Below are 13140 nucleotides of genomic sequence, written 5' to 3' on the forward strand. Positions count from 1 at the left end.
TTGTTTTGTTACAGCAGATAAAGTATGTTTGCAAAGTTAAATATTTACATTAAAATGGTATTCATTATATTCTTTTATAACAAAATCTATTCTAAACCAAATCATGTTTGCACAGTTCAGTGTTTACATAATGTTGTTCTATTTTTTATGTTAATAAACTATATTCTAAAGTTTAAATAATAAACCCTCTGGTTCCTTCAGGCTTCAGTCATCATCAGGATACTCATTCAAATGGCAGTATTATCAAATTATATTAATCATGATAAATATCGATATTGATCAATATGGAAAAAATGATCATGATCAAATGTTTTGCCATATCGCCCAGCCCTACTTCCCTCCTACACTGTAGTCCAGTTTCATGAATTTCTGATACCTGACCGAGAGAATAATCAGGATCTTTTTCTGCTGATATCTGAGCAGCTGTTGCATAGCAATTAATGTGTAAGGGATGTCAAGCAACGAACCAGTAAGATAGGGAGACGTGACTCATTAACTTTTCCAATGTCTTCACAGCTTTCAAATTCACTTGTATGTACAGTACAGTGGGGAACGGGTATGTCAAAGTGGAGCAAAGGCTGTTTTTCCAGCATACACAGTATGTGTTTGTAATTGCTTAGCATAGCAAGGGGCTCCTTGTGTTTTTTTAGCTGTTTTCATAATGCAGTTGTTATTATAGAGACACAATTATAACTCTGCAATGGCAACTCAGTCACAAAACAAAACAATACCCACACAGGAGATTAATGTATCCATTAGCGACTCATTCTGTGCATCATTACTAGCATGAATAGTCAAAGAACAATGGAGAAACTACATCAGTTTGCCCATCTGGTCTCTTTTAGAATATTATACTAGATGTTAATGCGGTCATCTTTGTAGTTGATTTATTAAACCCTCTCTTTCCCCATAAAGTACATTTACTGTCCTTTGTTTGTCTGTCTGTCAGCCATGACTGGAGAGCACAGAATGTAAACACGCAGTTAGGCAACGTCAAATATAATTGCCTGAAGCCAACAGCTTCGTCATCGTTAGGGGATCATCATTCGTCATCATTTGAAAATGTTAGAATGAATTAACGTCATATAAATACCAATAGCAGCACTATTTGTCCAGGAGCCTATTAATATTTTGCTACTGACCAGTCAGGAACTGGGACCAATTGAGTACCGGTTCTCGCTTAAAGTGATTTGACTCTTTTATGAAAAAATTTACAGTTATTTCTCAGGGCTCAGCCCATCATGTGCCAGACCATGATTTGCCCAAAACAAGTCAACCTGATAGTAGCTTGTTAGCTATGGGCAAATTGACTTGCACACCCTATACCAGGGTTGCAAGCACATATCCAAAACCTAAGGTTTTCAAATACACAAGTTCATGTGAGACACTTTGGCAAGATCAACTTGTTTTGTGCCCAGTGTGGGGTACTGGACCTGCAGCCGAGGGCAAATTAACTCTGAAACAGTTTTACGCTTCATGTCGCCTAGGATGCCTTAATGGTCAAATAATAAATTTTGCCCCTTGTTAAAGAAAGGGAGGGAGCCTGAATTCAATAAAACAGTAGCGTTTCTCATGACGGTAGCATCTGGACAGTCCTCTGGAGGGCCAGGGATTTTCCAACTCATTAGGATCATGTTGTTTGGTATGCCGTCAACATTCTCCCTCAGCCAAGCCAGCCAAGCTACCTTTTTCACCGTTGTGTAGCCGCCAAAATTTATGAAACTGGTCTCCCGTGGAGTGAAGTCAAATATTCCTCTCCCCTCACTCTGCCTTTCTCTTGGAAAGGGGCTTGAATAGCAACATGGAGAAACATTTGCACATCTGGTCCGTGTGCTGGCAGGTTAGAAAAAGAGCAGTGGGGGAAAGAGTTTTGGTTTAGAAGGCAGGAGAGTGAAGGGGAATAGGTGATGTGTTGTGTAAGTATATGTTTAGTGGGGAAAAAACTCAGCAATAATTCCTATGATATAACCAAAAATGTCTAGTTGTGTATCTGCTTTTGAAATTGTCGTGACACTCATAGGCCTTAAGGAAGATGTTAACTGTCCCAATCCCTCTCAATCTTTGGTGTGACAGCTTAAGTGTGGAAGATAAATGGAAAAAGAGAAGATGCAAGAAGAAAAAAGGAGTAAAGTTAGCAGAAGAGTAAACTGTTGTTAACTATGTTTACTGTAATGCATCTGCCTGCACACCCAGTGCAACCTTGCTGAATATTTTCGGTTTCTGTGTGCATTATGGGATTAGTCCATACTGTAACGTCATGATGGGACCTCGCTGGCTGTTCTCAGCTGGCTACTTGCCTTCCCGCTCACTCTTCTGCTCCGCTTCATTTTGAGTTGTTTCCTTGAGTAAGGCAAACCCGATGTGATTTCTACAGAGCCCTTACTATCATATCCGCTGATGAAAAGCTTGTTTTTAAAAATTCTATCTAACGATAATTGTGGGGAATGTTCTGTTTAACTGCTGACGTGGTGCCACTTATTAGGCCCTCCATGTGGTAGAAGTGTTTGCCATCTTAGCAGTGGCTGCATTTTTCCTCTAGTGTGAGTTGCCGACTGTTAATGGTAAAAGCGGTGGGTCTGTTACAATGCTCAAGTCTTAGATCTGGATACAGAGTAGAGTCCTGAGTTCGTTCTTGTGTCACCAACCAGTGACCTGATGGTCACTGCTAGGACATGGCTGACGCACGCACACACACGCTGAGGCCAAACGTTCAAACGGCAAACAAAAGCTTCACTTTGAACATGTGCTTTTTTCATTCCTTTAGGAATTCATACTCCCTTCTATCCTTTTGATGTTACATGGTTTCTCAATAGTGGAAGGTGTTTCATATCGAGGTCTAGCTGATAACACAGATGGTCAGTGTCCTTCGCGGGGGAGCCATTTGGGTATGAGATTTCATTCCCTGTCCAAAGAAAATTACACGAATCAGTAAGGGAGAAAACTAAACAAAAGTTTTAATCTCAAGGTACTGACAGATTGTTAAATGTTCTTCAAAATAATTGTTCGACTCCTTTTTAAAGAAACAGTCAGAGACTTAAAATCATTGCAACTGACTGGAACACAGCCGTTAGGACTTGTAAGACTGCGGGTTACTGTACTGCTCAGTGGCAGCTACAACAGTAACCCAGCAAGCAGCCTATGCAGCGTAGGCCGTGTTTGGTCTTTGAGTCCAGAGATGATTGAGTGAAATCAGAAAACAAAGCGTAAAATCTAATTTTCTCTAATCCAAAAGACATCGTCAGTCACTGCCTGTTGCATGACAACTCGGTTTGTCACACAACTGCTTGTAGCAAGATGTTGATTTCCAGTGGTGGTCTCATGTGCATGATTCAGATATGAGCAGAGTCTTCTATGGTGACACATTATTCCGCCGTTGTCCTTTTGCACTCCAGTGAAGCTCACACTAGTGTTGTGTTTTATCGGTGAGCTCTGCAGAAAACAGTATGTCATACTTTATGTGTCTGGTTGTCTTGTGAAAATGGAGAGGTGGTCCATAGGGAGGTGTGTGTGTGTGTGTGTGTGTTTTGTGTACACATGCATTCTAACAGCATGTGCCCCTTAAACCTCAGCCTTGTCAGCTGCCCAGTGAGGGTAGAAACAACTCTTTGCCTTTTTTATTCAGCTCTGCCCTGCTGCAGTTTCTCTTTCATTTTTGCTCTCACAGAACCCGCTCTTTCTTTTTTGCTTGCTTTCTTTTGTCTTTTTTTCTTAATCTATTGCTTTGTTTTTTGCTTTTTAATTTTTGCTGTTGTCATTTCTTTCCATCTTTTCTGTGCAATTCTGTGCTGCCAACTTTTTCTTTTTCTTCTCTTTTGTGCATCTGTCACTCTTTTCTTGTTTTGTTCCTGCATTCATTGTCTCACGCCATCTCGTTTTTCTTCCTCTAATCCTGTATATATATATATTTTTTCTCCTCTTCTGCTGCGATTGTCAGTGGCCAACCCGTATTACATGTTCTCTTTGTTTATACTTCCAGGATGCTTTTGTGGTTTGCAGTAGCAACCATAGTAGCAGCAGCAGCAGTAATAGTAGCAGAACGGAGCCTGTAATTCCTGCCTACCATGGCTTCTAGCCACTGCTAACCTCAGATTCAGCGACAGACTGACCACAGTGACCTCCCACACACTGCTCGAGTCTGCATGCATTTGTGTGAGAGTACAGTATGTTGTGCAAAAGAATATGGTGAGAATGTGTTTAATTACAGTTCAGGGAAAGTGTAATCTCAGTGCACAAATTCATTTTCTCATTGCTCACTGTTCAGTGCATTTTCTCAAAAAACACTTGGATATTCAGTGTTTGAAAAAGTCAGTACACATTTCCATTTTCTCTGATTGGTTTCTGTTACATGTGAAAAACCTGAATCCTGTAGAAAACATGCCATATTTCCAAAACATGGCAAACCATGCATGTGCCTTTTGATCATGGCATTTGAAAATAAGAGATTGTCCATCGTACAATACGGCATGTACAAAAAAATGCTAGAAAAATGCAGAAGGATACATATTATTGACACCAGTGTCAATAAATGACAGTGTGAATGAACGATAGTTATAGCTCTTACTATCTATCCTAGTTTTTGAATAGATGTTATGACTGAAATGTATCTTGATGAATCATAGAATCCTGACTCTGAACATTGCTATGAGCACACATAATCTGTATGTTTCTTATTGTCATCTTTATTTTTTCATTGTTGTTGATAGCTTTATTGGATTTAAATTCATGCACTTGCATCCCCAGCAGACTCAAGTCTTAAGATTTCAACAGACATATTTATAGTGCAGTACACACTGATGAGTTACAGAGAACTTTTAAACCTGCAGATGGTACATCTCTGGCTTGGAAAATATGACTGATCTCTTGCCCTTGTACTGTAAATATTGCCTATATTGTGACCATGTGATCGTGAGAATAAGTGTGTTTGTTTACTGCATACATGTGTGTGTGCTTTTTGTGTTTTCGCTCTTTTTTGCTGATCTAATTGAAATTAGAAGTCTCGGTGCCGTGACATGGCAGTAAACACTCCAGATGACACACAGAGAGGCTGGGATGCTCCAGACTTGAGACAGTAACTTTAGACAGCTCATTATAAAAGGATGATTTTTCCTGTCTATTACTTTTAAACACAGCCAGTAGTAGAAATGTTTCATATCCTGTTTTTTCCCTTTTTTGTTATTGGCCTGAAAGAGTTGTTGCTAAGCAAAATGACTTATTGAATGTAGATCAGTGATATTTCTTTACAAGGATTACACGATGATGAACTTGAGGAAAATCCGTTTTGCCATGATAGAGTGGCAGCTACAGTAAGCATGAGCCTATCAATAATTTTTCTCTGCGTTTGAGCCAAGCTCACTTTGGTCATTTTGGTGCTTTCCTATTTTAGTGTCTTGAAAAAAGCTCCGTTTTGAAAGACAAAAAGTCAAGGTAATTTAAATCGGCATAAAATTGGCATTTCCACCAATGATGGATTCAGCTCTAATGTAGCTACCACAGCTGGGTTTCTGGCTGCAGATCTCTGTGGTGGTCTGGACTATGGGACAGGAGGAGGGGGGTCTGGTAGAAGTTGGTTGGTGGTGGTCACCAGACGTGCTCTAGATGATTGCCGAGTGATATACGAGCTGTGACATAACTTTAGCATGACAGATATAGGGGGAAAAGAACAGAGGAAGAGGAAGAGAGAGAGTGAACGATATAATGAGCAGAATGAAAAATGAAAAAGAGAAGGAAAATAAAGGTTGAGGGGAAAAGTGTCTGAAAGAAGGAAATAAAGAGACTGAGAGTGTGGGGTGGACCTCAGTGCTCAGATACACAACTGACCATTGGCTCTCTGGCTCTGCTTTTATTAAAGCCAGCTTTGGCACCTAATTGAGTGTCACGTTAGACACACACACATAAAGAGCCATGCATATGCACAGATGCATGCCCACCTCCATCTTTAGCAAATCCTATATGTACTCCTTAACTCACAGCATACGATCCCATTTAAGGCAAATGATGGCAAGAATGTTTGGATACAGTGAGCCTATGCTCTCATTGCATAGCGACTACAAGCATGTTGATAATAATAGTCCAGGAGTTATGCTCTCACTCATAACAGTATCATTATTAAAACAGGTCTTTTGTTTTTACAAGTTCCCCCTACACATAAAATGGGGGGATGGGGTGGTCATGAGAGAAACAGGGGAAAGAATGGAAAAAAGACTATTCAAGGTTACGTCAGGGAGACTTATTTATACTTTGCTTCACACTGATATTTCCCATTGCTTGGAAACAAATGCAATCTCTTAGACCTTGTCAACAACAGTTTTTACGCATTTTTGCACTGCATGAAAAAGGCTGCTCCTGTCATGGCCAGCAGTTCACATCCCTGTGATCTAACTGCCTTCAGGAGTATGGGTCTGACGCAAATCCCCCTGTGACGCTGCGGCACAATAAGTGTCGGTAATAGCTCAGTGTTATTGGAGGGGAAAAAGTGTCCATTTCCATATCACTCTGTCACCTCTGTAAGCCGATCCCTGGTATGTTGTGCACTTTATGTTGTCTGGTCTCAGAACATACCCGTCTATCTTTTCTCCCTGCTTTTCACCCTCCTTGGAGTTTCTCTTGTTTGCCTATAATGCAGCTGTTGGTAGCATACTCCTGGCTATGAGACTGAACAGAGGAGGTTAAGCGCGCTCAGTTTTCCACTGTTTTCCTGTGCAGATTTTGGCTGACATGTGCTTCTTACTCAGAACCTTAATGTTTCCTATCTATTAATCAAGACAAGCCAGAGGAACATGCAGCTTTGCCCTGTCATATAATGGGCCCATACACTTAGCTCATGGAGATTATTTTGATAGTCCTTTTTCATTGTTCCACAATGAAAGTGAAAGAACGAAGGACATGAGCCTTTTTCATGGTTTGTGGTTGTCACAAATGTCAGTAAAGAGATGGGAAGCTTAATGAAAACCCTGAGATGTCTGTTTCAGCGTGGCCTGGCCCCTCACTCAAGTATCCATTCTTCTTTGAAGAGGTAACTTATTGGTTTGAGAGAAATTTCTGCCTGTCTACTTGTCTGCCTCACGGATTGACATCAGGGCAGGAAGAAAGCAGGAGGGAAAGGAAAGAAAGAGGGGCTTTTTCATCCATACGCAACCTTATTTCTGACATTAAAAACACGTTGTGTCAGCATCAGAGAACCGATAAATAAATCTTGGATGGAACTTGAGACGGTTCTTGTCAATGAAAACTTCAATGAGCCACAGACGGCCCTCGCTCCACTCCTGGCAGATTGTGATGATGTTTTAAGTCAATCCAGACTCAGGCCTTCCTCTTTTTCTTTTGTCTTCCTGAATCTCTCTGCTCTTTCTGTTTCGCTCACTTCAGTCTCAAACTAATAAGAGAAGCCCGTGAGGTGGATGGCAAACAGAGGTTTGTTGTGTTGTCTCACAATTGGACATAGGTTTACGGAACACACACACAGATATTTGTACGTTTAATGAGATCAGACGAAAATGAAGTGCCTGTCCATCAAACTGCACTTGTAGTCAACTTCCACCAAAGAAGCCTTTTACACATGCACACACACGTAAAACATATACATTCACTCCCTCTCTCAGACACACTCACACACACATTAACCTCATGGTGACGTCAGACACTCATCAGGGGACATCAGGCTTGTCATTTCTTACCATGATTCTCCATTCATCATTCCCCTTTCCTCACACCGTCCGCAGGCTTCTGGCGAAAGATGATATTTAAAAGAAATCAGAAGTCAACTGAGAGTGCGCCAAGGATTTTCTCTCTGCTGTTAGTTTGAATAGTAGCCCACTTTTCTGTCATGGGAAATAAGATGTGATTCCAGGCATGTTTGAGAACATGGATGATCCCAGTACAGGATCTGGAAGCCTGGGTTTCACGTCCAACTTTTTATTTTTGCACTCTGATATGAATCATTGATGGTTTCTCAGAGGCATCTTTCCACTTACCACTAAATCCAATATACAATTGGCACTGTATAGCCCTTAAATTGGTAGTTAATCACAAAGATCTATCATGCTTTTTAGAAACCTGGCTGGTCATTGGTAGTGCACTGTAGCAGTTTATGTAGCTGGCCAAGCATGGGTAGAGCTTTTGTAAATTTAAGCTTTTGTCATTCAGAGTTTGAACTCAACTTGTCTCCTTTGGGAGGATAAACTGAAATATGATATGAAACCCCCCTGCAGCCATGTTTTATGAAACGTTACCGTGGTAAAGACTTGTAGGCTGCTACAATATGTCATCATTAGGTAATGTGTTTACCAGACCTAGGAAGACATGTCAAGGTGTGCAGAATACACTTATGGTATGGAATAGATTGTTGTATATTGCAGCACAGACTTTGCATTTTTAAATATATTAATAAGTCTAAGTGAATAAAATAGGATCAGGTAATCATTGAGTGGAACAACAACAACGAAGTATCACTGAAGCATAAAATAAAGCGGTAACTGTAGAGGCAGATTCAACACAAGCCTTTACTTTCATCCCCACGTGAATAATGGGAAGAATATTCATCATATGGATTGCATATAGCAGTGCATAACTTAAAAAGAAGATAATCATTTATTAGTTAGATTAATAAACCTTACATACACAAAGCAGAGGGAGTCACTGAGACATGAAACAAAATGCACTATAAGTAGAATGTGCTTTAAAGCACCCACAGCAGACTTCTCCGAATGATACTAAGCCCCGAATCAATGACAGCCCTAAATAAATCTGTTTGTATTTATGTTATTTGGTAGTGTCTGCAGAGCTGGCTCCCTGCTGTGAATCAACCATCCCATCTAAGGGTAGTGACTAGTGCCGACCGAGCACATAGCTCCACGTCACAAGGCCATAAATTTCCACTGCAACTCCCATTGAAGTGCTTCAGCAGCACCAAAACCCCAGTCACGTCTTGGCTACCACCACACACAGACACAGTCAGCCTCTGCAAAGCTGAGACATAAATATTGATCTCAGTGGATTATTGATAAACAAGAACGTTCTGCTGGGTTTCACTTTAATTCTCTTTCATAAGAAAAGGGGAAAGGGGGAGGAATCATGTGAAAAAGAGCAACCATGAGTTATAGAGTCACAGAGATCTTGAGAGTCAGAGAGAGAAAGAGCGCAGTAATCCAGAGTAACATTTCAGTGACGGAGGGGCTGGTTTAGCATCATTAGCTGCGGTCTGTAGTTTCGAGCATCTCTCTCATGGTGGAACCACACTGGCATTCCATCCTGGCTGTTACTTCAAAGCCAGAATGCCCTTGTTTCTTATGCTAACCAAATTTGTCAGGGCAGCATTAGACTGGGGATATGGGAGATTGAGAGGCAGGCCCTCTCATCCAGAACTGTGTTTTAATGGCCTATCTCACCACCGACTAATCGTCTCCTTACAAGTGGCAATGCGGGAATCCTCTATGTCACAGCACATGTTTCTCTGTCACTCTTTACACATCTGTCTCTCCCTTTTTCTCTTACTCTCTCTCATCTTTCTCACTTGTTCTATAACTCTTTCCTTCAGTTTTGCTCTGCATCTCACTCTATCTTTCCCTCTTCTCCCCCCCCTCTCTTTCACTGTCTTCCCAACCCCACTGCCTAGCCCCATTAGTGTTGGCCAAATTGCTTCCGCATGAAGACTCCTTAATTGTGGTAATTCGGTGGCAGAGAGAACCACGGTTTGAGTGAGCAGAGAACATGTGTCACTGCTTTAGTGGGCAGACAGAAAGGCAGGCAGCACCTGGAGGGAATGGTAATCATGAAAATTAGACCCCCAGCCTCCGCTACCACCAGCACTTACACCCCATCACTGTCTTTATACCACGGCTGTTATAAGCAGTGAGTAACACTTGTATACCCTGACACTCTAACCTTTCAATGTGCTGGAAGCAGCTTTGCTAGGCTCTCTCATGGGTAGACATATTTTTTCTGTGTATTTACATACTGTGTGTAGACACTTGTTTGCATGTGTTTTCCAGCAGCATTAAAATATGAGGGTTCTTGTAGTTTAAGTATTGCTTCTATACATGTATGTGCACAAGTATGAACTGTTGGTTGAGGTTTTTCATTCATACTGTAATAACCAAAACCTTGGCAGAGGGCCTTTGTGTGTATTAGTGTGGTGTAATGGTAACTATCACTGCTTGTGTAAACTGCACAGTTCTTGTTCAGTTTATTCTGCTAGTGTTGAAGCTACAGGAAATATAAAATGCATCTTCCTGTGTGTAACCAACGTTTTCCTGCAAATGCCCTAATGCACACTAAGTGTTAGGGTGGTAATTTTACTGTAACTACTTTCATTTTTTGAGTGTAGGCTGATATACCCTTTTTTCTCAGTTGCTGCTAGAGAGAAGCAAAATGGACATTTTCTATCAAAACATCAAAAACTATTTCTTCAAAGTTAAAGTTATTTTTTTAAAGGTCTCTCAGTCTAGAACTGAGATTTTGTGCATGATTGTCTAACCTGTAGATTTGTGTTTGCCCACTGCCAGACCTGCTCTCTTCTCAGCTTTAACTGCAGGACAAACCACTACTGGTTCACCTTGTCTGTTTTCCTGTCCCGCTCTCTCTGCATGTGTCTGTATTTTTGCTGTGTGTCAGTGCTGGGCAAGATGCCAGCAGACCACCTGCTCCTACTTACTGCTTCTACTTCAGCCCCTCCTGACTTAGGAGAGACAGTTATTGTTTCTGCATCAGCACTTAATGGCTCAGCTGGCTGGTTTCAGTCTACCCAAACTTGTCTGTGTCTACCTCTTTTTCTGTCAGCCCTCTAGCTGCTATGGGCTCGTTGCCAGACTCTGAGCTTTTAGTACTTTAGGTTCTCTTTCCTTCTCTGTCTGTCTTTGTCTACCTGCCCATTAGGGTTTGGCGATAGTGTACATCCTCTTGTCAACTGATCATCATCACATATAAAACTGATCCCTAATGCATTAATACGTGCCAGGGACCGATTATCTGAAATAAAGTGGAACTCTTCAATCTGACTGATACAAGATTCTTTTTTAGGCCGATGCTGATATTCGAGAATTTAAAAAAAAATCTGATAACAATATATCACCCAATATTAATTTTTTAACAGACACATAACATAAACAAACATTTTTGATATGCAACCCTTAACATTAAGAGTTCTGACCAAGATATGTACTGAGTGGGACAGTCTGTATGTCTCCGTACCTCCCTCCATGTCTGTTTCAGCCTGTTTTTGTTTCGGTCACGTAGCGTGCGTCAACCAATTCCCTGATATAATTAATACTTTGATCTCACCTCTAGCAGTAGTGGCAGTTACAGGTTCTGCATCAGCACTTAATGGCTCCTCTGGATGCTTCCTGAAGTGTGAGAGTAGACATTACAAACTTTTCACACAGAGACCTTCCCATTCCTGATCTTATAACATTTCAGCGTTCCCGTGTGAATGTCATGGCCTATCCACTAAATGTTTTCCATAGCATCAGAAATGAAAATTGCTTATCTAGAGTTTTGTGAATGTAGGCCAATACAACACCTCGCTTCTAGTTTTAGAGTGTAGACTCGCCTGGTCAAGTGTTGTAGGCGGACAACTTTCCCATATCATTCCTCAAAGCAGTGAGAGCAGGACATGTTTTAATGTGTAAAACATGGCTTTCAAGTCCGCAGATGTCCTGCACACATATGAACACACACACACACACTGAGCTCCGCGTCCCATACTGCCCCATCACTGTGTGTTTCCTCTTTTTTCTCTTTCGTTCTTTCTTTACTCTCTCTCCGTCCCTCCTTCTCTTCGTATTTTCACACTCTCTCCTCAGCGTTCAGGATGGCAAATCCAGCTGCCCACGGTTGCCCTCACAGTGTTTGATGGAGTGCCGTAGCCTCTGGCCCCTAGCTGTGTGTTTATGTACTCCTTGCACCTGCCCTTGCTTGACGAATAACAGCACCACACACATTCACTCACTCAGTCACACACAGAAACACACACACACGTCTGGCTGTAATACACACACTAATGCATTACACACATATACCAAACTGAATTCCACTGTTCAAGCCGACAAACTACCAACCCTTGTGTTTCTCCTCTTCCTGTGTACCCCACTTTTTATAGTCTTAACAGCTGTCCAAAACATTGTCCAGAGTCTCCCCCCGCCCCACGCAACAACCACCACCCCAGCAGGTGCACCGTGCCCTTTAGGACATCTACGTGGTCAAGGGGGATATGTTACAGTGATACGCCTAGTGCCATTTATCAAAGCGCAAACAGAGGCAGGGGAATTGCCTTTGTCATGTTCCAGATTGGCTTGCACTTTTAACATCTCCATCTTTTCCACAAAGAATGAATGACTCAAGGGAATAGTCAGGCTATGTGGAAGCCTTGTCATCACTGTTTCAGTCATTTTACCTTCAGTACTGTTTTAAAGAAGGCCAAACGGTCATTGGATCTGGATATCTATTCTGTATGATCATTCTTTTAAAGTGGGATGGGTGATTCATGTGTTTCTAGGTTCACTGAGATACACTCAATAATATTGCCAAATGTCTAGTGCAATCCTTTTATGGCAAATGTATGTGAGCTATATTGTTTCCACTGGGAGAATGGAGACTAGCTTTATGTACTGCCTATGTCATTCTCTGTCTTTCCCTCTGGCACTGGATCACATCAGATAACGCTTTGATGTGTATGTTTGTGTGTGTGAACCTATGTGTATGTCCGTATATGCATATGTGGGCTTGAGCTTGCACATACTGTAGATGTTTCTCTAAAGATGGTCAGTATAGTAACTCAACTCATGGCTACCACTAAAATAAAGCTATTCATCTGGTAAATGTGGACAGATAAGACGATGACCAAACTCGTCTAAAGCAATTGCAGTGAAAAACAGTTTTAACAGTTGTCAGAGACAATATCCTAGACCATGAGTTGAAAATTCAGCAGTAAGACACTTCACATGTTCACAAAAACAACACACACTCAGCAATGTAAGAGAGGGAAGGAGAGTCAGAACAACAAAATCACCGTAACTTGCTAATCATTTTATCTGTATTATCTTTTGTTTACAGTAATAATACTTAAAAATGCATTTATGCATGCAACACACAGCACTGTTGTTGGAATCAGGCTCAAAGAGTAAGATGTTGATTGCTTGGGTTTGGGTT

General features: G+C 41.2%; 1 protein-coding gene across 7 annotated transcripts in view; it reads left to right on the top strand.

The window, feature by feature from the left end:
- The window catches only part of LOC121904923 (vacuolar protein sorting-associated protein 13B-like), a 342443-nt gene that overhangs the window by 79871 nt on the left and 249432 nt on the right, over positions 1–13140 (top strand). The gene's annotated exons all lie outside the window — the stretch shown is intronic.

Source organism: Thunnus maccoyii, chromosome 10 (assembly GCF_910596095.1).
Source record: "Thunnus maccoyii chromosome 10, fThuMac1.1, whole genome shotgun sequence".
In the NCBI taxonomy this organism is placed as follows: domain Eukaryota; kingdom Metazoa; phylum Chordata; class Actinopteri; order Scombriformes; family Scombridae; genus Thunnus; species Thunnus maccoyii.